We start from the raw sequence: 25,482 nt of genomic DNA, 5'->3' as shown, positions 1-25,482 counted from the left end.
GTATACATCTTGTGTAGTCATCATCTATAGTAGAGAAATTAAATTCCTATAGACTAATGGTTCTGTTTGGAAGCTTGTTGGACTTTTCCCTTCAAAGGTCCTTTGTTTTTTTCAAAGTGGTTTCAGAATCTTCCTAGTCTTTTCCACAACCATTTGACTTTATTAAGTTGGTTATTTGAATTCCTGACACACATGGCACAGGTAATGGCTGTACTACCAACTGGCAGTTGTTATCATAGTGATTTATGACTTTGTAGACTTATAAGTTCCTTAAGGACCAAGACCATGTCTTGTATATCTTTAGTTGCCTTTAACCAATTTTTTTTTGCCAAGTGCCAACCAACATTTGACATAAGTTTGTGGACAACCTAATGAAAGAATCAATGAATGATGGGTGAATGGTGAATTAAGAAAACAAAAATACAGTCTGTGGCTGTGGAACAGCCTATGAAGGGGTGCTGTGTATTTTCTCTCCTTAATACCATAGTATAGCCAGTCACATTCTCAGAACACTGTAAAGCTTAAATTATAATATATTTAATTCAAGTCTTTATCAAGCACCTTAATATAAAATAGGCTTATTTATTTAAAGAATTTTATTAGAAGTCTGAAATCCTGGGTATTTTTCTCCTATGCCTAGTTTGACATTGTGCAAGGAATTTAAACACGCTGAGCTCTTTGTTACCTGTCTATAAAACTCTTGAGAAACTCATAGTTAAGATTTATGAAAAAATATTGGGAGGTTGCTTTGAAACTACTGAATTTATGTAACTGTACCATAAAAGTACACACCAACAATCATAATCATCATTAAAAATAAGTGAATGTTTTAGGTTTCCTTTAAAAATATATTTAGTTCTGAAAAGCATGAAAAAAAGATATATACAATTCAGTCAACAAAGTATGTATACAAATTTTTTTAAATAGAAAATTTATATGCTAATAAATGCCTAACCCTGGGGAAATTGCTGTAAGCTAAAGTTCAATAAATATGACTGAGCAGGAATGAGAGCGAATGCTAGGAATGGTGAGAAACTTCGTTACTGCCTATTTCCTGGAAATAAAACCTGACTTCTGGGTGAAAGTGCTCTAAGTCTGTGAATTTCAGGTATGATTCCAGGATATGGATGACACGTAAGGATCCTCAAAATGGTGCAGGTTAGCTTTTTGTAGTGCTGCAGTAACACAGACAGTAAGGAAATGCCTCTAGTTTCTATCATGAATTTGTATTTATTTGCCATATTTAATACAAGGACGCGCTTGTGCAGTGTCCTTGCTCTTGGGGGGTTTACATTCTCTTTGAGAAGAGAAAATGAAATAAAAACTAATGCCTAATCCAGTTAAAACAGTGTGAACAATGCTTGTCAAACTGTAGGTCATAATCTGTCACGGGTTACGATATCAAAAATGAAAATATCAGAGGGCATGACATGGAATAAGGCAAAATGTTATTTTGTGAAAATATTGTAAGAGTTGTGTGTTAGTATTTAGGTATGTATCAAATGTATTCTTCTGTTTTACTGTGGGTTGTGTCTCCAAATGTTTGAAAGCCCCTGAATTAGCAGGCCAGTGCAGATTTGCTATATAAACTAAAATAATAAAAATGAAGAGCTGCAGCCAAGCTTGGGTGGCTGGGCCATTTCTGCAGAGCAGGTGAGCTGCCTCCTGAGCTTCCATCAGCTGTCAGGAGTGGTACAGCTGCATCTGAACGTAAGGAGCTGGGGCTGGAGGATTCAGCCTTGCCTTCATGACAACAGCAGCAGATGGCCCTGTTGGGAACTCTCGCTGGCCATTCATTCGCTGGCCAGCATTCACACAGAGAGAGCAAGTGACAGAGCTTAGGAGCAGAGTGTTGTAAGCTTTAAGAGACTCTGGAGACCATGAAGCCCAGCCCCTCATATTATATCCTAGCCAAGAAGGATGTGTGAAAACCTCCTGGTGTCCAGGGATGGCTCCAGAGCTTCTCTCCCTTTCCCCTACCTCCACTCCTCCACCAGATAATCCCGCCTGACATGAGGGATTTGATAGGATAGAAGTATGTTGGCATCCTCAAAATTGGGACCTCTCCATTTTACATAAAGCTAATCAACACAAGGCTTTCCCAAGTTGAAACTTGCCCATGATTACCAAATGATGTACGGTTGTTTGTGATACAGATAACATTCCAATAGGGACCTCACTAAATATCCTCTAAAAACTCCTATTAAACAAGACCTCTGGCTGAACTTCAACCTTCTGCTAAGGAGTGAAAAAGAGTCGTGCTGTATCTGTTAACACGCCTCTCCCCAGCTCTATTCCAAATCCTGGAATTGTTAGGCAAATTATCCTATTTACCTCGTAAAATTTTGGACAAAGTGAGGCATCAACCTCCAGAAGAGTGTAATTAATTAAAGATAACTGGACTGATTGAATTTAACATTCAACTCTGGAGTGCCTATAAAAAGGACAAGGTGACCATCTATTATTAAGTTCTTAGTAGCTTTTGGCTTTCTTTATAACAGACGTTTTCCTGTGTTGGTCAATAGTATCCTATGGGTTATAAAATAAAGTAAGAAGTCTGAACAATTGATTGGCAAGTTTCCCAAACTTAGGTTGGCCTCAAGTATATGAGAAATGATGCTACACTGAGGGCAAATACCAAAAAAAATCAATCTGATTCTACAAACTCTATTTTAGTTTGGCTGGATGCTCCCTGAACTCCCACTGCAGAGAATGGCAAGCAGACAGTGCCTGGTTCCAGAAGTCAGTATCAAAAATGGGTTTGTGTGATAGTACTACACAATCTCTTTAGATTTCCTACGTAGGTTGCTATTAATCTAAGAGAGTTGTTCTGTGTCTGTCACTGGTATTTTCCCTTAGAGTGCAGGGTAATATGAATATACTCTAATTGCAAGATTATTTTTAAAAATGAGAAGATTAAAAATCCATCCTGATCAACAGTGACCAAATAGTAAGTGTGACTGAAAAAGTATTTAGACTTTCTAAAAACCAGACATGCCAGAATTTATACGTCTCAATAAAGCCATTTGAAAGGTTGCAAATATCATCTACTTTCCTTGTTCAGAATTAGAGTAATTAGAACTCATTCTTTGGCTACTTAGAATTGAATTACCTTGGACAAGTGTTTTAAACTCTCAGAGCCTCCAAGTCCTCATCAATAAAATGGGGATTTTTTTCCATAGACATCTATCAACAGAATACAAATGCAGCAGAACTGCAAAACTGGGCTTCCCTAGTGGCGCAGTGGTTGAGAGTTCGCCTGCCGATGCAGGGGACACGGGTTCGTGCCCCGGTCCGGGAAGATGCCACATGCCGCGGAGCGGCTGGGTCCGTGAGCCATGGCCACTGAGCCTGTGCGTCCGGAGCCTGTGCTCCGCAATGGGAGAGGCCACAACGGTGAGAGGCCCGCGTACCGCAAAAAACAAAACAAAACAAAACAAAAACTGCAAAACTATTTTTGAGGATTAAGTAAAATAACATATGCAAAGTTTCAAACAGCAACTAGCTCATAGTAGGCTCTTAATACATAGAAGATGTCATTATCTTTTATTTATATACAACTCCTTCCACAAGACATAAATCTCATTCTTTCTTCTGAAACAATATCCTCGGAAACAAAATAAATAAATAAATAATGGTACAAAGGTCATCATTCTGCCCAACCATCACTGTTTCTGTCCATTCACTGCATTACAAACAGCTTTGTTTGGGAGAAAAAATCCATTTAATATCTCTGTTTAAGGAACTCTTCAACATATTGCACATTTAGACTTCTTAACAATCTGGCCTCTGCCTACTTTTCATTATAACCTCTACACTGAATCCCATCACTAGTGCACAATACCATGCCTGTTGTGGTCTGAAAACAACTCCCCTCTGCTTGCAATGTCTGTCCTTCATTCTTTATCCAGCAACCCCAATATGATAATATCTTTTTTTCTCACTTCTGCAGCACAAGTTATTCTCTCCCTCTGCTGTGCTCCAGTATTACATTGTACATTCTTTTTTGTTGTTGTTGTTTGTTTGCTGTTTTTTAGGTTTTTGGAGGGTTTTTGGCCACACCATGTGGCATATGGGATCTTAGTTCCTCGACCAGGGACTGAACCCGTGCCCCCTGCAGTAGAAGTGCAGAGTCTTAACCACTGGACTTCCAGGGAAGTCCCACATTGTACATTCTTGATGCATTCAAATTACTTGCTTGATTTGAACAATCTAGATGAACACAGAATAATTTGAACATAGATGCAAAAAGATGCAACAAAACATTAGCAAACTGAATTCAACAATACATTAAAAGTATCATATACCATGGTCAAGTGGGATTTATTCCAGGGATGCAGGGATGGTTCAACATCCACAAATCAGTCAATGTGATACACCACATTAACAAAATGAATGATAAAAATCGTATGATCATCTCAATAGATGCAGAAAAAGTACTTGACCAAATTCAACATTCACTTATGAAATCGAGGGAACATACTTCAACATAATAAAGGCCATATATGATAAGCCCATAGCTAACATAATACTCAAAGTGAAAAGCTGAAAGCTTCTCCTCTAAGATCAGGAACAAGACAAAGATGTCCACTCTCACCACTTTTATTCAACATAGTATTGGAAGTCCTAGCCAGAGCAATTAGGCAAGAAAAATAAATAAATAACATCCAAATTAGAAGGGAAGAAGTAAAAATTGTCACTATTTGCAGATGACATGATATTATATGCAGAAAACCCTAAAGACTCCACCAAAAATATAAATTGGTACAACCACAGTGGAAAACAGTATGGAGGTTGCTCAAAAAGTTAAAATTAGAACTACCATATGATCTAGCAATTCCACTTCTGGGTATTTATCTGAAGAAAACAAAAACACTAATTCAAAAAGATATGCTCATGCCCATGTTCATTGCAGAATTATTTACAGTAGCCAAGGTATGGAAACAACCTAAGTGTCCATCAATGGATGAATGGATAAAGACATTTTAGGTATATATCCAGAAAAAAAATGAAAACATTAATTCGAAAAGATACATGCACCCCAGTGTTCATAGCAGCATTATTTACAATTGCCAAGAAATGGAAGCAACCTAAATGTCTATCAACAGATGAATGGATAAGGAAGATGTTGTATGTATATATACACAATTGAATACATATATCTATATAAAATGGACTACTACTCAGCCATGAAAGAAAATGAATGAAATTTTTCCATTTGCAATAACATTGATAGACTTGGAGGGCATAACACTAAGTGAAGTCAGACAGAGAAAGACAAATACTGTATACCAGTTATATGTGGAATCTAAAAAATAAAACAAACTAGTGAATATAACAAGAAACAGACACAGATATAGAGAAAAGACTAGTGGTTACCTGTGGGCAGTGGGAAGGGGGGAGAGGCAATACAGGGGTAGGGAATTAAGAGGTACAAACTATTATGTATAGAAGAAGCTACATAAGCTATGAGGTTATATAGTACAACACTGGGAATATTGCCAATATTTTACAATAATAATTATAAATGGGGTATAATATTTAAAAATTGTGAATTACTATATTGTACACCTGTAATATATAATATTGTATATCAACTATACTTCAATAAAAATGATGCACAAATAAAAGGAATTTTAGTTTAACTATACAGTGGACTGTTATTCAACCATAAAAAAGAATGAAATCTCACCATTCATGACAATGGGGCTGGACCTTGAGGACATCATGCTAAATGAAAAAAGTAGACAGAGAAAAATGAATACCATATGATTATATGATCTCTCTTATATGTGGAATCTAAAAACCAAACAAAACAAAAAGCTCATAGATATGGAGAACAGGTTGGTGTTCGCAAGAAGCGAAAGGTAGGGGGTGGGAGAAATAGGTGACCTGGTTATGTTTTAGTTTAAATAAATTGAATAAAAATGTTAATAACAAAACAAACAAACTAAAACCAAAATTACTTGCTAGCACATTTGTACCCTCCAATAGAGTTTTTAGTAGTATCCTAGAGTAAAGACAATGGAAGACATTGTGTGGAGGTTAAGAGCACACATTCTAGAGTAGAACCAAGCAGGGCTCTGCCCTTTACCAGCTTGGGTGGGTGACTTGACCACTCTGAACCTCAGTTTGCTCATGTAGCAAACAAGGATCCTATTAATACCTGCTTTATAGGGTGACTGTGAGGATTAAATGAAATGATGGGTAATCAAGACTTTACACCATTTCATGACATCTAATAACTGTTAGCTGCTTTGGTTTATGTATTTGTTTGTGGTTTTTTTTTTTTTTGCTTATTTATTCCTTGAGGCTTTACTGCAGCTGTAGTCTAGAACACAGTAAGTCTTTGATTAAAGTCGAGTGAGTGAATGGTGACTTAAAAAATATCTCAGAGATCTAGCTCCTTACATGTAAGAAGTATTTAGAAAATGATATTCTATGATTCACTTGAATAACCTACTGAAGTAGCTTACAATTCATTCAGTGAGAGATGTGACAGAAGAGACGTGATGAAAGAAAGATGATTCTCGTAAACATGTTCTCTTGTTAGAAGTTTTATGTTGTTACGATTTAGGTGCAACTCAACAAAAGTGCGACTTTTCGGAAAAGTCACTCCTATGTGAATCATGAAATAGATGAATTATTCACACTTGACTTCACAGAGACCTTTCCCACGGAAAAATGTTATTGCGAAAGTACACTAAAAGGGGCAACCATCTCCATCTTTGAGCTTGGAACTATAAGAACCGTCCTCAGACTAACTGGTCTTTTTGTTGCCACAGTGTCCCCCAGGGTTTCGAAGGTTGTGGGTACGGTTGCCTGCCTTAATGGAAAGCGAGGTACCTGCCTACCAAGTTCCTGACCTGGGATGGTACCTGAAAAGCCTGGTCCAAGGTTCGCATTGGTGGTTTCACTCCTATCACAGGAGCGATAGGAAGACAGGAAGGAAGAGAAGTCCCGGATTCTTCTACTGTCTGTCATTATGTCAGGAGTTCTGCTAAAGATAAGAAAATATGAATCTACTTCTATTTTATGCTTTGCTATAAAATGCTTTTCATGGGATTTAGCTGTATCATTATTATTACTATTATTATTATTCATACCTTTTAAACAAAACCTCACCCCATAAATTTAAATGCATTATATATTTGACTTCCTATAAAACTTTTCAGGACTTTTAAAAGAGCAGTTTTACATTTACAGGAAAATTAAGAGGAAGGTACAGAGATTTCCCATCCACCCCCCTGCCCCTACATGTGCACAGCCTCCCCTATTACCCAATTCACCACCAGGATGGTAAATTTGTTACAACTGATGAATTTACATAGACACATCATAGTCACCAAAGTCCGCAGTTTACGTTAGGATTCACTCTTGGTGCTATGTGTTCTATGGTCTTGGACAAAGGTATAATGATGTGTATCCATCATTATAGTATCATACAGAATATTTTCACTGCCCTAAAAATACTCTACGTTTTGCTTTTTCATCCGTTCCCTTGCCAAACCCTCTTTAAAAATTTTACTCTATCCCTGTAGCTCCTCCTATTCTATTGATACTATCTCTTAAGCGTGTATAAAGTACTTGTTTCTTCACTGGCAGATAGCAGACGGTGTAACCTTTGTTTTATATAAGCAGGAGGTGAAGTTTTCATTATGTTAAAGATTTGTGCTCTGTACCTTTCCCCAGCAATATATTTCAGGAGGAAATCTGCATTCTTTATGAGTCTGGCCCTAAAACTCCATAGATTTCAATTATCCTCTGAGTTTAGTTATGCATCAAAAGATCTCTTTTTTTTTTCCTCAAAAAAATATGGTGCCTAAAATGAAAAGCTGCTAGGTTGTTCATACACTGTGCTTTGAGGAACAGCTTTTCACAGATGGAAAGGCATAAAAATGATGGGCTGTTATCTTGTAGCCTGAAAACTCCACGCTCTGAACATATGAAATATTGATATTAAATCAAGCTGTACCTGGTTTCTCCCATATGAATCCTTCCAAGTTCTTGACCTCTCTTCTGTTGCTGTTTCATTTTAGGCAGAATTCCAGAGGCAGGGGGCGGATAGAGGGGATATGTAGCCTCTGTGAAAGACAAAATGAAATTGGACTAGCCTGTTTGTGTATTAGTAAATTCAGGGATGGCAGAAAACAGTAAAAATAAGGGTAGTGACAATATGGTCAAACAGATAAACATTTATTCAGTGTGAACTCTTTCACTCATGTGCAATGGCATCATTAAAAGCTGACAACAGCACTTCTAATATTCATAAGTAATAGATTGTGAAAGAAAATAAATTCTATACAAGATTCTAATTACACAGATTATTAGTTAAGGTAATGCTTGCTGCTGTAAAAACAAATCCAAAGCTTATAACGGTTCAAACACATATTTCTCACTCATGGATGGCCAGATGAGTGTTCCTGATTTGATGGGGCTCCCCTCCGGCCACTGATTCAGGGTACTGGCCTCCTCCCATTTGTGGCTCCATCAGCTTTAACACAAAGCTGTTGCCACATTCCTCGGCATCAACTCACGTGAAGGAAAACAGCCTAGAGAATCTATCAGGGGAGGTTTTTATACACCAGGCTCAGAAGTGCTACACATCACTTCTAACTCATTCCATCAGTCACCTGGCTACATCTAAGTATAATACAGTCTTATAAAATGTTATCTGGCTGTATGGCCTGGAAGAGAGAGAAAAGCTTTCATTGATCATCTAGAAGTCTTTTCCATAGCTGGCATATTTTCAATAGGAGCACCTTCAAAAATTTTCTTCATAGATAATTGGGCAAGATCATGAAACAAATGGGTAATTGGGATAAAGAGTGGTTTTCACAAAAAAGGGGGGAAAGATATCTCATATTTTTAATATATCCTGAAAATGTAGTTTGCCTTTTCAGTCCCTGTAATTGTCTTACCATTCTGTCTGAAAGCAATATAGTAAAAGAAAGTCATACACAACTGGATTTTCCAAATTCACAAAGATATGAAGGCAGGCATAGCAATTAAACTCAGATCCGTCAGTTGTCAAAGCCCAAACCATCAAATGCTAGAAGATTCTGCCTTTCATTGGCTACCCTGGGTCTAGGCCAAACCTTGGTTCTTAATATCTGGTAGAACAGCTACAGAGTCATGAGGATATGGAATGAAATCAAGAAGAAAAATTTCTGAAGTATTAGTCATAAAAACTTACAGTGTCAGTAACAGGTAATTACTGCTCTTTCCAGGGACTCCTATATAGGTAACAGTTACTACAAGTTCTTTGTAATAACTCCCATCTAATCGCAGAGTACTTATATCCATCCTGGGGATAAATTGTACACTTTTTGGAGGTTAACTGTTTCAGGACCTGACATATAACTTAGATTAAGAATTCACTAGTTGGCTCCCAGGGGGCCCAACCACCAACAGGAAAACTAATTTCCCAGATCATCTTTGCAACCAAATTCTGTTCATATAATTTTTATTTCTAGCTTTAAAACCCTGCATTTCAAAATCAATTTTGTAAATATTCTTTGAGGTATACTAGCAAAATAGAAGAGTGACAATGTTATGCTGAAATTCACTGACAGTTTACCATCCCAACCCCTGATGCTGGCTTTTATCCAGAAGCTTTTCCCTCTTCTGTGCTCTGTTGTGTTAGTTTATCAGTCTTAAAAATCACTTGGAAAATCAGAAAAATTTTCCAATGTCACTTATATATAATCAGTAATTTCTAAACACATAGCTTCTGTGGCTCACGAATTAAGAATATGTTTCTTAGAGAAAAGAAATATGCTATGGATTAAATACATATATTCAGTTTCCACATGTTTATGAGCATTTTTTTGAACATCCACTAGATAAAGACATCATAACACATTGAACATAAAAGAGAAAATGGACATGTTTTGCCCCCTATGAAGCAAAGGTGGAGAGGTAATATATTTACCCAATATGAACCAATGATATTCACTAAACAATAAATAATAAATCCTCTCATAAGGAACAATAAGTCAACAAATGAAAAATCCTCTCCTGGGATGGCAGGCTAAAGAAGTATTTGCTTTCAGGCTAGATCATGAAATTCTAGAAATGAATTATTTAACTGAAATTAATATGCCCTTGATGTGCTGTTAAACAAAATAGTTAAGAAAGCTAAAGAGTAATCTAATAATCTGGTTTAATATTTAGGATTCATAAGAATGAGTAAATAAAGTAATGTGAAAATATAAGAATTAATTCCACAAATACAGGGGTTAAAAAAGAAGAGACCCCATTAATGAGAATTATTGCCTTTCTGAGTATAGATCCTTAAAAATGTCTTTTAAAATACCTCTGATTTAGCAAAGTGGGTGGAAAACTCCTGGTAACTTCAGCTTCTTATGTTCACTATTGTTCTTGCCTGAGAAAAGAATAGCTAATTCCTGATCCCACTGCTCTTTTATGATCTTTCAGAGATAAGGTGTTTTTAAGATATAATCCACAAAAGAAGACCTGGGGAAGCATATATTGATCCCAGAAAAACATAACCTTAAGGAAAATATTTAAGCAGGAAACTTCACACAGTGATATTATAGCACGGTTTGATATCATTAGCCCATACTAACAAACATTCCACTTTAAACCCAAGTAGAAAATATAGATTACACTTCAGGTAAAAAATTATTTCACCAAATTAATAAGGGAAACCTAGGCCTAAGTTACACAGCAATCAGGATATGCTAAAAAAAGAAAGTGGTGAGCCAAGTCAAGTTGGAAAGCAAATGAATTCTTGGTCTAAAATCCTTTTCGAAATGTAATTGCACCAAGTTGACAGAAAATCAGTTTGTTTTGATTCCAGGGGTCTTGACTGTGTAATTAATAATTTGCACTCTGAATTTAAAATGGTTGGAAGCAATATGGTGAAGATGACACACATCTGGACCCAGAGCCCACATGCACCATCTACGGGTTCCCAGCCTTGTGACCTTGGGCAAGTCCCTTCAACCCTCTATGTCTTGCCCTGACACCGTATGAACTGGAGTGTCCTCCATCCTGCCTGCTGCCTCCTGCTGTCCACCATGCTGCTCTCAGCATTCTGACCGGCGAACAACCCCAAGCTGCTGGCTGACTGTGGTAGGGTGAGTTTGGAAGATGGGTGGTCATACTAGAGAGCTCTGGAGGGAAAACCATGCTGGATGAGGTCTTTGAGGGTCTTTAGAAAAGACAGCTCATGCATTTCCAGAGTTATAAATTGTCACATGAAGCCAGTGATCTCATTTTAGTGATATTTGTTGTTGAAAGAAGTATGGTGACAACTTGTCTTAAAATCATTTCATGACGTTGTGGTAAATAATGTCAGCCTAGCCCCGAGCACTGGCATCTCACGCTGCCTTTAAAGGTGAACAAACCAACAAAAAAGAAACTTCTTGATCCTCCTCCAACCAAAAGAGGTGGAAGTGCAAAATCATCATATCTATTTGAAAATATAGAGTATACCTCCATTTTTGTCATGAAGTACAGTGCCGTGTTTGCAAGATTATTTTTATTTTGTATGTACCCTGTAGTGCTCAACATTTTAATTGCCACTTCCTCAATAAAGTTATTGGAAATCTTCCATCTTGCCATTAGCGCTTGCAAAATAACTGTTAACAATAGGTTATCCAGACACAGAAACTTTATAATTAATGTTGGAATAGTCTTCAAAGCCTAGTGACTAAAATATATCCTATAAAAATTATTGGACTTCATTCAATGCTGTTCTGCTGTTTTAAAGTTCAGTAAATGTGTTGAGGGGGAGATATTTGGCAACCTAAGTTGGGCAGTCTGGCAGTGAGACCTGAGACGCTGGAGGGTTTGATTTCTGTTTTGTGGTAAATGCACCAAAGGCCTCCAGTTTCAGTGCAACCCCTGAAAGGCTGAAGGAGATCTGACCAAATGCAACCCCCGGTGGGAATCTGAACAGTCATCTGGGGCTGTATTCCCACCTTGACAGTTGATGAGGCGCTGGGACAGGTTCCATTTAAGCAATAAAACACAACAGGCCATGTATATATCTGGGTGATTATAGTATAACTCAGATTGTGTTATAAGTCATGAGGCTGAAGGCCAAGTGTCTTAACTCCATGAGAAGTGCAATATTGGCCCTGAAACACACTGCCTGAAGTGTCTTACTGCTGTCAAGAAATGGAATTTCTATAGTACTTTAAGAAAAGGGAAACACTTAGCACAGTGGATTTAAAATAACCATGGCTATGACATCACTGACAGCTAATCAAAACCCTAATTGCAACCAGAGTTCTGAGGCTATTGTATGAAAGGTCTTAGCAGACCCAGTCATGGATACAAGGAAGAACAATGCCAATGCCATGAGCAAAAACTTCAGTAGCACAGGACCTGAAGCAAGAATGGGGTAGGCTGGCAGATTTCAGACCATCTCATTAGCAGTGAGTTGGTAACGTTGCAGTGAACTCACCTTGAGCAAGTTAGCCAAGAAAAAGCAGTGCAAACACCCCTTGAATACTCTTTCTCCTTCAGTAGCAACCTTCATTTTCATACAATTAAATATTTCTTTAAATGATTAAAAGATAAGGCAGCATAAATGGAAAAAAAATCCAGTTCACATGCTCTAGAAGAAATGAAAGATCATAATGAACTTAGAGGAGCTTGGGGGTCACACGTTACTCGTGATCCGTGCAAGGAATTTCCAGCGATATTAAGTTGAAGTTGCCCAAAAGGATTGAAGTCAGTATGTGGTATAAGGACCCAGTTCAGATTTTACATCTGAATCTGTGGAGGGCCACAAAGTGGAACGTGCCTTTCAAGGTCCAGGTAACAGCCTCAATTAATTTAGTCATGCCAAAGCACACACTGAGAAGTACACTCAGAAGGCATGTATCAGGGAAGCATATAACACCATAAGTGAGAACAAAAAGAGGGCTTGTCTCAGGAGCCAGAGGATTTGAGCCTAATGATTTTCTGGGTCACCATGGATAAGCATTTAATTTTTGTGGGCTTTAGTTTACCTCCAGTGAGCTCTCTTGAACTCTGGTTATAGATGTTGCTTCCTCAGCCTCAAAATGGAGCTACTCTGCCATTTCCTGAAAGTTTATTGACAGTGCCATAAAGAGGTAGATTATAGTTAAGAAAGGCTACCTTTCACACATCGTGGGACATACATGTACATTTGGAAATAAAAGTTACATACGAGCTTTACATCAGTTTCAGCAAAGATAGCCTTAGAGATAAGCCATTACTCAGGATCTCCAATGAATGGTACTGGAACAAAAAATTATTCATGTTCTTGTGGGAAAAAACAAGGAGGAGTTTGTCCCATTAGAATCCATTCAAGTTCTGGAATGAACACACCACAAAAACATGTTTCTTTCTTCTCAATTTATTGAAAAATTTTACCTATATCATATCCATCATCCATGATTATACTAATATACAGGTAATAATTGTACCCTACCTGTGACAAAATATTTTTAATACTTTTATTTTTATATATTTCTAATAATCTTTATTTATATCAGCCTGGGTTCTTTTGGAACTATAAAAATGCTAAATGGGTAACCAAATGACTAAAATTGGGTATAAGTAAAATTATTATTCCTTAAAAATATTAAGCTCTTATTCTTAAGAAATAGATCAAACAATTATTTTATCGTGTCAAAATTGTATACATCTGGATTTTAAAATTCTGCTTTTTTTTTAGCCAATCCATTAAAAGGGTTAAGAGTCCTGCTGGTTTTAATGGCATCTGAATTGTTTTAATATATATTTTGGTTTAACTTGAAATAAGCCACATCTCCAAATTCTTTTTTTTTTTTCCCCTGGTACACGGGTCTCTCACTGTTGTGGCCTCTCCTGTTGCGAACCACAGGCTCCGGACGCACGGGCTCAGCGGCCATGGCTCACGGACCCAGCCGCTCCGCGGCATGTGGGATCTTCCCAGACCAGGGCACGAACCCATGTTCCCTGCATCGGCAGGTGGACTCTTAACCACTGCGCCACCAGGGAAGCCCCCCCAAATCCTTTTTTAACTAATGATCCTGCAATAGACCTTTCATAGACTAAATCCTTCATAATTATAATACCTTTCTCTATGATAAGGCAAAGAACTAGAGTCCAATATATATACAGTTAATGACTTAGGATCTAAAATATTGTCACAACCTCAAAGCTAGTCACTGAATAGTTTAATAAAAAATATTCCAATAACACCACTATTCCTAGAGTGTTTTGTCCTGTAAAACTGAAGTATTATACAGAAATCCAAGCTCTAGGGTCTAATGACCAGCTAATAACACATTAGTCAGAGCCACTATGAAATGATATCCTCTTTCGTTGTACATCAACGCCATGAATAAGTGCAAAACTGCTGTCGAAGTACATGCTTCATACTTCTTGTAACAATCTAACATAGTTTCACCTCTGAACTGACCTGTCTAGGACATACTATGGGCTCCCACAATGGGGACAATTCCTAATTATTTGAACTAATGAATGGCCTGAATAAGTTAAGCCAGCAAATAAACCCAGTTCTCTTATTGTAGACATTGCTTGTAACATACTTGTTAGAACTGTTGCTGGGATGTTGACATATTTGGCTAAACGATCAAAAAAATACATATTCTGTTCTAACAATCACCTCTCCTCAGAGGTTCCTGCTGTGCCGCATGCGCGCACACACGTAAAAGGAAGCAAAGTGCAAAGTGCTGGGGTTGTTTCTTGGATTTTATTGGTTTAGCCCTGCCCAATTACCTCCAGTGCAAAATGAAGGTGAAAACTCGGTTGGGCTGTGTATGCAGCATAGTCTAAACTACAAAGTGGAGCCACTTCTTAGCCCTACTCCTAACCCATATTAGGCTCTTACCACCTCTGGCCAGTCATATGGGACAGAAATCAGAGCGATGACCAACAAGTGCAGGCATACTTTGAGGGGAGCAACAAGACAGCTTCAGGCTTTCTCACTGCACCAGTGGCACCATGGAGGGGCACAGAAGAAAGCCCATGGGTGCACGAGCATGAATACAGTAACCCTGATCATCAGACCACCAGTCAATATTCCTGGACTCTAAACAGTCAGCTTAACAACTCTTCCTATTTGGGGAAGGGTGAAGAAGAGGCTTGAGCAGAGAGGGATTGGAAAGGCAGAAGATCTCTCCATTCCCATGTTTCCTCTCTGCCCAACAATCCTTAAATTCTACAGGTTTAATTATTGTAAACATATGTTTGCTGGGAATTGGGAGAGAATTGTGGGATTCTTTCAAGCAATATAAGTCTGTTTGCCAGGGGTGTTTTCTAGGGAGTAGCTTCAGAAAAGAGAGCATGAGGAAGGAAGACGTTGTGGGCAACAGAGTGGGCAACAGAGAATGGGATTATCTGGCAGGCATTTTATTAGAGTCTATGGACTGTAAAACACCATCTGGAGAAGCCTGCTGATGGTTCATTATTCACCATAATCTACTTCCCCCACCAACCAATAATCCTCCAGGTAGCAAAGGGACAGTGAAAATATGAATATACACCCCATGAAGGGAGTGAGGGGGGTGAGACAAACCCTTGCCCCACAAACAGGGCCTGTCTGCTGTGTAATCACCAAAATGATGTAACTTAAATCTTTCTCCACTGGATAAGTTAATCAATTTTTTTTAAAAAAAGAGAGAAAAATGGCTAAAAAGATGTGAATCAAGTATCAAAGGAGAAGAAGAAAAAGGACAAGCCTAAAAGAGCCACAAAGCGATGAACCAACCCTTGAGTAGTTACAATGGATTGAATAATGTTCCCCCCAAATTCATGTCCCCCCAAAACCTGTGAATATGACCTTATTTGGAAATAGGGTCTTTGCAGATATAATCAAGTGAAAATGAAGTCAAACTGGATTAGAGTGGGGCCCATGTCCAATATGACTGGTATTCTTACATAAGGAAGGAAATTTGCACACAGGCACAGAGAGAAGATGGTCATGTGAAGATGGAGACAGAGATTGGAGTTGATGCCCACACAAGCCAAGGAAAGCCGGGGTTTGCCAGCACCCACCGTAAGCTAGGAAGAGGCAAGGAAGGATCCTCCCCTAGAGCCCTCAGGGAGAGTACGGCCCTGCTGACACTTTGATTTTGGACTTCTAGCCTCCAAAACTATGAGAGAATACATTTCTGTTTTACGCCAACCAGTTTGTGGTAATTTGTTATGGCAGCTCAAGGAAACTGATGCAGACACTAAGGGTGTATTACTAAAACTTGTATATTAGTTACATTGTTCTTTCTTTACATGACAGTTTATTCTATTCACATACCAAAAAATTAGACTTTTGCATAGGAAAATAATATTATTTACCCACTCCCAGAAAAACATGGGCTTGGAGTTATCTTCCACTTCTACAAATTAATGGGTACCAAACCCTCTCCCACTTCCTCTCCATTCTTCTCGTGATCATCATCATGCATTTACAAACTGGAATATCAGACTATGAGTACAGTTTTCAGTCATGGAGTAGAATATTTCTCCGTGCTATGAGGACTACATGGAGATAAAATCTGAAACCTAGCCTCATCAAAGACTATTATCTCCTCGATGACAAAATATACTAACTGATCCAAGCCACAATGAGACCATTAGAATGATTACACAGATAATGTGGATAAATTACAGCATTTCTTTTAGGTATTGGTTTCTTTTCATTGTAATATATATTCAGGAATTATAAAGCATTTAGGATGAAATAAGTCTTGCTTCTCTAAGTTGTAGTAATGTCTTTTGAGGTGCTTAGAGGGTTTTTTCCTCTACCTCATGCTACTGATTGAGAATTCCTTCTCTAAATTAATTTAATTTGCATCAAGGGAAATATAAATGGTAATGGCACTAACCTTCGGTCTTTAAATGCACTCGGAAATAATGATGATCAGAACTATCCTGCTGTGAGTTGTATGTTGGCAAAGTGGATTTATCATGCAATGGGGTCTAATGGGACCCAAGTATCCTGACTTAAGTGGAGGTTTTGGATGAAAGTCCAATTCTCAGCATTCTTATCTCAGCCCCAATGTCCCGGACCTGAATAAAAATTGTAATCATAATGATAACAGTACCAAGAGCGACAGCTAACATTCATTGAACATTTACTATGTTATAGACACCATGCTAAGAATTTTACCTCATTTAACCATCACAAAAATTCTATGATATAGGTGCCATTATTATCCCCATTCTATAAGTGAGGGAACAGATTTAGAGATGAAAAACAATTGTACCTGTTGAGATCCACCCCAGCAGGGAAGAGATGCCACCCCAAAAGGGGTAAATAAAGAGAGTTAAATGAAGTGACTATTTACAAAGTTGTGCGTAAAATTAGGGGAAACCAGCAAGCAATGGTGAGAGGATAACCCCATCTGGCAGTTCTTACTATCGCAGGCTGGAACACTATAAGACCAGCCAACAGCTTTTGATAGAAGGACACAGACACTGCCAAACTGTGACCTGGCAGGCAGGTGGCTAGGAGAATAAATATCCTGACCTCTGTCTCCCCTCTCTCTGATCTCCTGAACCATATCACACTGGCTGACTCAACTAGAAACCACAGGACAGGGGAACTTGGTGATGCAGCTCTAAAGGCCAGCCTCCCAAATACAGAGCAAGGAGGAGAAGAGTGGAGAACAGGTCTGGAGAGGCAAATGAAGTATAGGCAGCACGGTAACACACCCAGGACATACAACTACTCAATGTTGAGTAAAGGCAAAATGTTAATATGGGTAGAGCTCCTGCACTTAACCACTATACTGTCTACAGAGAAGGCAGAAAATTGTGATACAGAAACCAGTGGAGGATGCGAGAGGATTTTTCTCTCCTCTACCCTTCTTGAAATCCACCTAAAGCCCCCCTTCTCCAGCTGAACTCTTAGTCTTTGCAGAGAGCTCCTCTGATGCAGACAGAGAGGGTTTCTGCAGAAACGAGGGTACACACAGCCTTCTCCCACTGAAACGTAAGCTCTATTAACAGAGATTTTAATCAGCTTGTTCACTGCTGTATCCTTATAAATTCAATCCCTGGGTTCCAAGAACTCTTTTGGAACAAGAGATGCTGAGCTGCCCATTTCAAAAAGAAACCTGCCAGCAACAGAAGGTGATCAATGAAACATTCTGACCGCCCTGCTTGTCTTTCTTGTATCTGCTTCCCTGTTTCTTTCACTTGTGCGGTTGTGAAATGGTGCTAGTCTTTGATTAACTGTTTAATATTTTTTACAGTGGAAATCTAATGAGTGCAACATGTCCTGTTTGGTGCTAAGAGCTTTATGTAGATGTTCTTACTTGATCCTCATCATCACATTCCTCTGAGATCAACACTATTATTATCCCAATTTTACTAGTAAGTAGACTGAGACTCAAACACACGTATATCTTATTTCAGACACTGAACTTTAAACTACTTACCCCATTCTGCCTTTCTGACTATTTCTCTATCACTGTTTAAAAGTAACAGCTCCGTTGGTGAGGCCCAGTCCTTGATGGTACCAGGCCCTCACACCCAACTTTGATGGCTCATGAACCACCACTAAAGTCTGAGGCAGGGGGAGAAACTTCAGGATGGCGAAGAGTAAGACTCGGAGATCACCTTCCTCCCCACAAATACAACAGAAATTCATCTACACGTGGAACAACTCCTACAGAACACCTACTGAATGCTGGCAGAAGACCTCAGACATCCCAAAAGGGAAGAAACTCCCCCACGTACCTGAGTAGGGCAAAAGAAAACAGAAAAAACAGAGACAAAAGAATAGGGATGGGACCTGCACCAGTGGATGGAGCTGTGAAGGAGGAAAGGTTTCCACACACTAGAAGCCCCTTCGTGGGCAGAGACAGAGGGTGGTGGAGCGGGGGAGCTTCGGAGCCGTGGAGGAGAGCGCAGCCACAGCGGTGCGGAGGACAAAGCGGAGAGATTCCCGCACAGAGGATCAGTGCCGGCCAGCACTCACCAGTCTGAGAGGCTTGTCTGCTCGCTCGCTGGGGCGGGCGGGGCTGGGAGCTGAGGCTTGGGCTTCGGTCCCAGCTAGAGGACTGGGGTTGGCGGCGTGAACACAGCCGGAAGGGGGCTAGTGCACCACAGCTAGCCAGGAGGGAGAGCGGGAAAGAGTCTGGAGCTGCCAAAGAGACAAGAGACTTTTTCTTCCCTCTTTGTTTCCTGGTGCGCGAGGAGAGGGGATTCAGAGCACTGCTTAAATGAGCTCCAGAGATGGGCGTGAGCCGTGGCTATCAGCGCGGACCCCAGAGACGGGCATGAGATGCTAAGGCTGCTGCCGCCACCAAGAAGTTTGTGTGCGAGCACAGGTCACTATCCCCACCTCCCCTCCTGGGAGCCTGTGCAGCCCGCCACTGCCAGCATCCCGTGATCCAGGGACAACTTCCCCGGGAGAACACACGGCACGGCACGCCTCAGGCTGGTGCAACGTCACGCTGGCCTCTGCCGCCGTAGGCTCCTCCCGCATTTTTCACAGAACTAGAACAAAAAAGTTTACAACTTGTATGGAAACACAAAAGACCCCGAATAGCCAAAGCAATCTTGAGAAAGAAAAACGGAGCTGGAGGAATCAGCCTCCCTGACTTCAGACTATACTACAAAGCTACAGTAATCAAGACAGTATGGTACTGGCACAAAAACAGAAATACAGATCAATGGACCAGGATAGAAAGCCCAGAGATAAACCCACGCACATACGGTCACCTCATCTTTGATAAAGAAGGCAAGAATATACAATGGAGAAAAGACAGCCTCTTCAATAAGTGCTGCTGCTGGGAAAACTGGACAGCTACATGTAAAAGAATGAAATTAGAACACTCCCTAACACCATACACAGAAATAAACTCAAAATGGATTAAAGACCTAAATGTAAGGCCAGACACTATCAAACTCTTAGAGGAAAACATAGGCAGAACACTCTAGGACATAAGTCACAGCAAGATTCTTTTTGATCCACCTCCTAGAGAAATGGAAATAAAAACAAAAATAAACAAATGGGACCTAATGAAACTTCAAAGCTTTTGCACAGCAAAGGAAACCATAAACAAAACAAAAAGACAACCCTCAGAATGGGAGAAAATATTTGCAAATGAAGCAACTGACAAAGGATTAATCTCCAAAATTTACAAGCAGCTCATGCAGCTCAATATCAAAAAAACAACCCAATCCAAAAATGGGCAGAAGACTTAAATAGACATTTCTCCAGAGAAGATATACATATTGCCAACAAACACATGAAAGGATGCTCAACATCATTAATCATTAGAGAAATGCAAATCAAAACTACAATGAGATATCATCTCACACCGGTCAGAATGGCCATCATCAAAAAATCTATAAACAATAAATGCCGGAGAGGGTGTGGAGAAAAGGGAACCCTCTTGCACTGTTGGTGGGAATGTAAATTGATACAGCCACTATGGAGAACAGTATGGAGGCTCCTTAAAAAACTAAAAATATAAGTACCATATGACCCAGCAATCCCACTACTGGGCATATACCCTGAGAAAACCATAATTCAAAAATTGTCATGTACCAAAATGTTCACTGCAGCTCTATTTACAATAGGCAGGACATGGAAGCAACCTAAGTGTCCATCGACAGATGACTGGATAAAGAAGATGTGGCACATATATACAATGGAATATTACTCAGCCATAAAAAGAAACAAAATTGAGTTATTTGTAGTGAGGTGGATGGACCTAGAGTCTGTCATACAGAGTGAAGTAAGTCAGAAAGAGAGAAACAAATACCGTATGCTACACATATATATGGAATCTAAAACAAAACAAAACAAAAAACAAAATGGTCATGAAGAACTTAGGGGCAAGATGGGAATAAAGACACAGACCTACCGGAGAATGGACTTGAGGATAAGTGGAGGGGGAACGGTAAGCTGGCACAAAGTGAGAGAGTGGCATGGACATATGTACACTACCAAACGTAAAACAGATAGCTAGTGGGAAGTAGCCGCATAGCACAGGGAGATCAGCTCGGTGCTTTGTGACCACCTAGAGGGGTGGGATAGGGAGGGTGGGAGGGAGGGAGACACAGGAGGCAAGAAATATGGGAACATGTGTATATGTATAGCTGATTCACTTTGTTATAAAGCAGAAACTAACACACCGTTGTAAAGCAATTATACTCCAATAAAGAGTTAAAAAAAAAAAAGTCTGAGGCAGCTCATGGCCTGGCTCTAGCTCTGCTGGAGTGAGTCAGGATACCATCAGCCCTTGACCCTGCCAAGCCTCAGTCCCTTCTCTATTATGCCTCCTACTTAGGCTACTCCAAACTTAAAACAGCTGCTGTCTCCTGAAGCTCTCAGTGCCCTGATCCATCAACCGCCCCCGTGATGAGTGCTGGAAAGTGTGCTTTGTGGTGCAGACTCCCCAAGCGAGCAATGACAGTGCCTGCTCAACTTCACTGACTTGGGGAGAGTAATGGACTACCACCTCTCCTCCCCCTGCTGCCTGTCTGGACTGTTTTCACACCAAGTGCACATTTCCCACCGGCCACTCCCAGGCAATGCCTGAGCATGGCAGAGGTGCTCTGCCAAGATGTGGGGATTCTCGAACACGTGGTGTTGTTTGAGGACTCCTCATTAGCCTGGAGGAACCTTTCTTGAAATCACCTCACAGTACAAAACTAGACTCCTCTTTCCCATCCACTTTCTTTCTCCCTTATATTCCATACATGTCAGATCTACGTGTAGCCTGAAGCCTCTCCCCACCTTCTCCAGCTCCTTATCCCAATAAATCTCCTACATGTCTCATTCCATCTTGGCATCTGCTTCTCAGTAGGCATGAACTAATGCAAGTGATACTGGAGGCGGTCTGAGAGACAGGTGGTAAGATAAGAACATGAGACTGGCTTACTCGTCACGGAAAGGCAAAAAGGATGCTATCCTGAATGGTAAGTGGAGCATAGATAGTTCCTGACACAAGTTGGCAGCTCAGTTGCTAGAGATTTCCCTAGTGGTTACCTGGGAAAATGTCCGAGTGGAAGGCAATATCTTTGCAGATTAAACAATCCAGACATTTGAAAGATGTGAAGTAACAATAAGAACAGTGGAGGTGACTACTTATTTCTAAGTTGTTTTGATTTCCTACAGAGGGATGACCAGAAACTGAGCCATTAACAGGCGTTTAAGAGCTGAGTGTGAGAGCCAGAGCATATCTTCGGTAGCTCACTAAGAGGTCCTTAACCCCTGAATGGAAGAGCAGACACAGCAGAGCAACATCCTAGAGATCTAGAGGTCTGACAGTTGAGTGTCAGAGCTCCAGAGATGCTTGAATGCGCACCCTGTTAGGCTAAGAACCCTGGCTGGGAAAAACTGAGCCCCTGAAATATGGCATGAGGCCATCTGGATGGATGCCCCTAAAGACGCTGGTTCTGCAGAGCCCCTTCAGAGCCCCTGTTGGAACTGTGTGTCTTCTCATTTGGGGGAAGGGTGAGAACTTCTTTACTTGTGAGGAAGATAGCTCTATCTCGTTAGGAAGAAATAGGGAGTGGTACAGTTGTTGCATGGGAGTTCTCACGGGTGTAGAAGAGTGTATATGGAGCTGAACAGCCTCCACTGGTGACCCCACAGCCCTTGCCTGGGCCTGGTGAGCACCTCGTTGCAGTTGCCCTATCATCAACACTGGTGCGCTCCAGGACTTGCACTGCAAGTGGCACCCCAACTCCTTCTTCATGCCTACCCACCAGCTTCAGCTTACCTACACTCCAAAGAGTTACGTCCTACTGCCTGACAATGGCAGACCAACTCTGACCCAAGAAACCCAGCAAACATCTCAACCATCAATTGCAACCACACCTACCACAGTGAGGTCTGAAGCCTGGCCTTGGGGACGGAGCCTCCATTCCAAGCTGTATGTTTCCTTAGCCCAAGGGGTTCCTTTAGAGTTCTTTTTGCATCCTTATAGTTACTGCATCTCTTATATGGTTTAATCATTATTTATATTAAAAATCCCTTGTTCATATTACACTGTAGTTTCTGTTTCCTGACTAGACCTAGACTGATACAAGTATCCAGAATGTACATCCAAGAATCCAGAATGTAAGATTAAATGAGCAAACATTTATTGTCCAAGCCAGTATATTTACATTTAATATCATGGTAAGGATCCCAGGTGATGCAACAAACTCACTGCTAGAGTAGCTCTTAGAGGCTTCTAAAACACTATGGCCAATGCTGAGAGAAACGGAAATGCTTGGGTTGCCTTGGCTGATGGTAGAGGAAGAAATAAAGAGGCTAAGGGAAGTGGACATGCTGGAATGAATATATTAAAAGGCCAGAAGATTATGTTCTACAGTGAAGTCGAGAGAACAGAACGTATCATTCACTAAGGCCATTAAAATGGCAATGGTGGGAGGGGCGTGAGCAACAGTAAATATTCATGGTGGCCCTTCTCTGTAGGCTGGGCTCACTGTAGGGGAGGCAATCATAGAACTGAGCTCAATAACATTCAGCCCCAAAGTACTAGAGGCTACATGGGGGTACTTACCCACCAGAAGCCAGTTACCATAATTATTACAAGCAAGACCAGAGGGGTAGCCAAGAGGTCTTGACGTACAGGGAATTGCAGAGATGGTTAACATAACATGGTGGCGTCTGTAGGGGCAAAATAGACCACTGAGCAACAAGGATGCTGCTTTACTTCTACAGTCAGAAAAAAAGTACCAATCCCTTGCTCAGTTTTCAGATCCAGAATCCCTTGACTTGAAAGGGTCCCTTGAAAGAAGAACACTATAACACTGCTATAAGGACATATTGTAATGATTTCCCCCTGTTCTTCCCCAGTGGGATCTATGGGCATATACTTGGGTGACTGGATATACGGGGGAAAGGGGAATACCCAGACATATCGAGGCTACTGGATTCAGAGTCTGAATTGACAGTGAATCCCAGAGGCCCAAAGCATCATCATGGTCCCCCCGCTAGATTGGGGGCTTATAGATGACAGGTAATAAATGCAGTTATGGCTAAAGTCTGGCTTACAAGTTTTAGAGACCTATCCAGTGGTCATTTCCTTAATTCTCTACCTTATAATTGGAACTGACATGTTAAGCAATTAAAGTAACCCCCATATTGGGTCCTCAGCTTATGGAGTAAGACCTATCATAGTAGGGAAGACCAAATAGAAACCTTTGAAACTGCTCTTGTCTCAAAGACCAAGATAGTAAATCAAAAACAATATCACATACCAGGAGGGATGGTGGAGATTAGTGCCACTATGAAAACCTAAAAGATACAGGGATGGTGTTCCCAGTTATATTTCTGTTGAATTTGGCAGTCTGGTCCTGGCAGAAACTAGATGTCTCCCACTAAGCCTTGGGCATCTTTACACAGAAACAGAGTACATGTTGTTATTTTGTTGTAATGATAATTGGGCACTCAAATTTCATCATTTGAACTCTAATTTATCACTCAAGTTATTGAAACATATAGATCATACCAAATTAGAACTAGAGAGAGCAATATGGGTATGATTTTAGATAAAGAAGATTACCTTCTGGACATATTATAGCCATCCTAACTGTGCTCCATCAGCAATACACTCCGCAACATTCTCCAAAAAGGCACATTGCTGCTTGGTGCTTTACTGCTCCAAGCTCCTCTACACGGACTATTATTCACCCTATATTTTGCCAGGTATACTACAGCATCTATTTTAAGACTCAACACAAGAGCTACCTTTTCCGGGAAGTCTCCCTGAAACCCCATCCACACACCAGGCTAGTTTAGAGGTCCTTTCTTGCTGCTCCAGTAATATCTCCTGCAGTTTTATACTTGCCAATAATCTCTCACCTTGTCTTATCACTGCCCATTATTATATCTGTCTCCCCACTACGCTGCGAGCCCCTCAAGGGCAGGGATTGTATCTCATTCATCTTTGAGCCTCTGTGATTTAGAATAGTGCTTGGCACCCGGTTGGCGGCCCATAAATACTTGATGAATGAAAGAATAAATAATTTAATAAATTTAAATATTCTGTGGTGATATTTGGATTGAGTACCAGTTCCTCAGAATGCAGCACTCTATAAGCGATTTCTTCCAGAACACATCAGACTGTTTCATGAATGTGTATGTAGGCACATTTCCAATTTATCCTTTTGAACTGGAACAATACCCTGCTCCAGACCACCCAGCAAGAACCAGTCTGTGCAGTCACTGCTCTGTAACCAGACTGAAACATCAGCTTTCAGTCTATTCTGGGTGGAATCCTCGGCACAGTCATCTCCACAGAAGGTCAGATGACCTACCAACAGCAGAACTATTGACTGTGGGTATGGCCGGAGCCTGGCACCTGGCTCACTTTCCACAGAGGGGCCGAGTCTGCCAAAGGTCCCTTTAGGTAACGTGGTTCTTTATTCTCCGCTCAAAGCATCACTTTAGCAGGTTCCACAGAATCACGTCTACCATGTGCCAGAGAGAAGAAGGCTCTAACACGGCAGTGTGGTCAGTTGTAGCTCAACCTCGGAAACTACCTTAGGTCAGATCTT

The 25,482-nt window shown here is 40.3% G+C and overlaps 1 long non-coding RNA gene across 3 annotated transcripts in view; it reads right to left on the bottom strand.

Annotated features, from left to right (window-relative positions):
• LOC308625838 overlaps nt 1–25,482 on the bottom strand; it is a 114,827-nt gene that overhangs the window by 63,417 nt on the left and 25,928 nt on the right. For 2 of the 3 annotated variants that reach the window (XR_014017155.1, XR_014017157.1), the window contains 3 exons: nt 7,976–8,084; nt 6,879–7,000; nt 5,693–5,730 (listed from right to left, as the gene is read on the bottom strand). This is a non-coding gene — a long non-coding RNA (uncharacterized lncRNA). The remainder of the gene's footprint in view (nt 1–5,692; nt 5,731–6,878; nt 7,001–7,975; nt 8,085–25,482) is intronic. The other variant, XR_014017156.1, reaches the window with a different exon arrangement.

This window comes from Mesoplodon bidens (assembly GCF_964165515.1).
Source record: "Mesoplodon bidens genome assembly, chromosome: 12".
Taxonomy (NCBI): Eukaryota; Metazoa; Chordata; class Mammalia; order Artiodactyla; family Ziphiidae; genus Mesoplodon; species Mesoplodon bidens.
The sequence above is the reverse complement of the archived record's forward strand: the minus strand, read 5'-3'. Positions and strand labels throughout refer to the sequence as shown.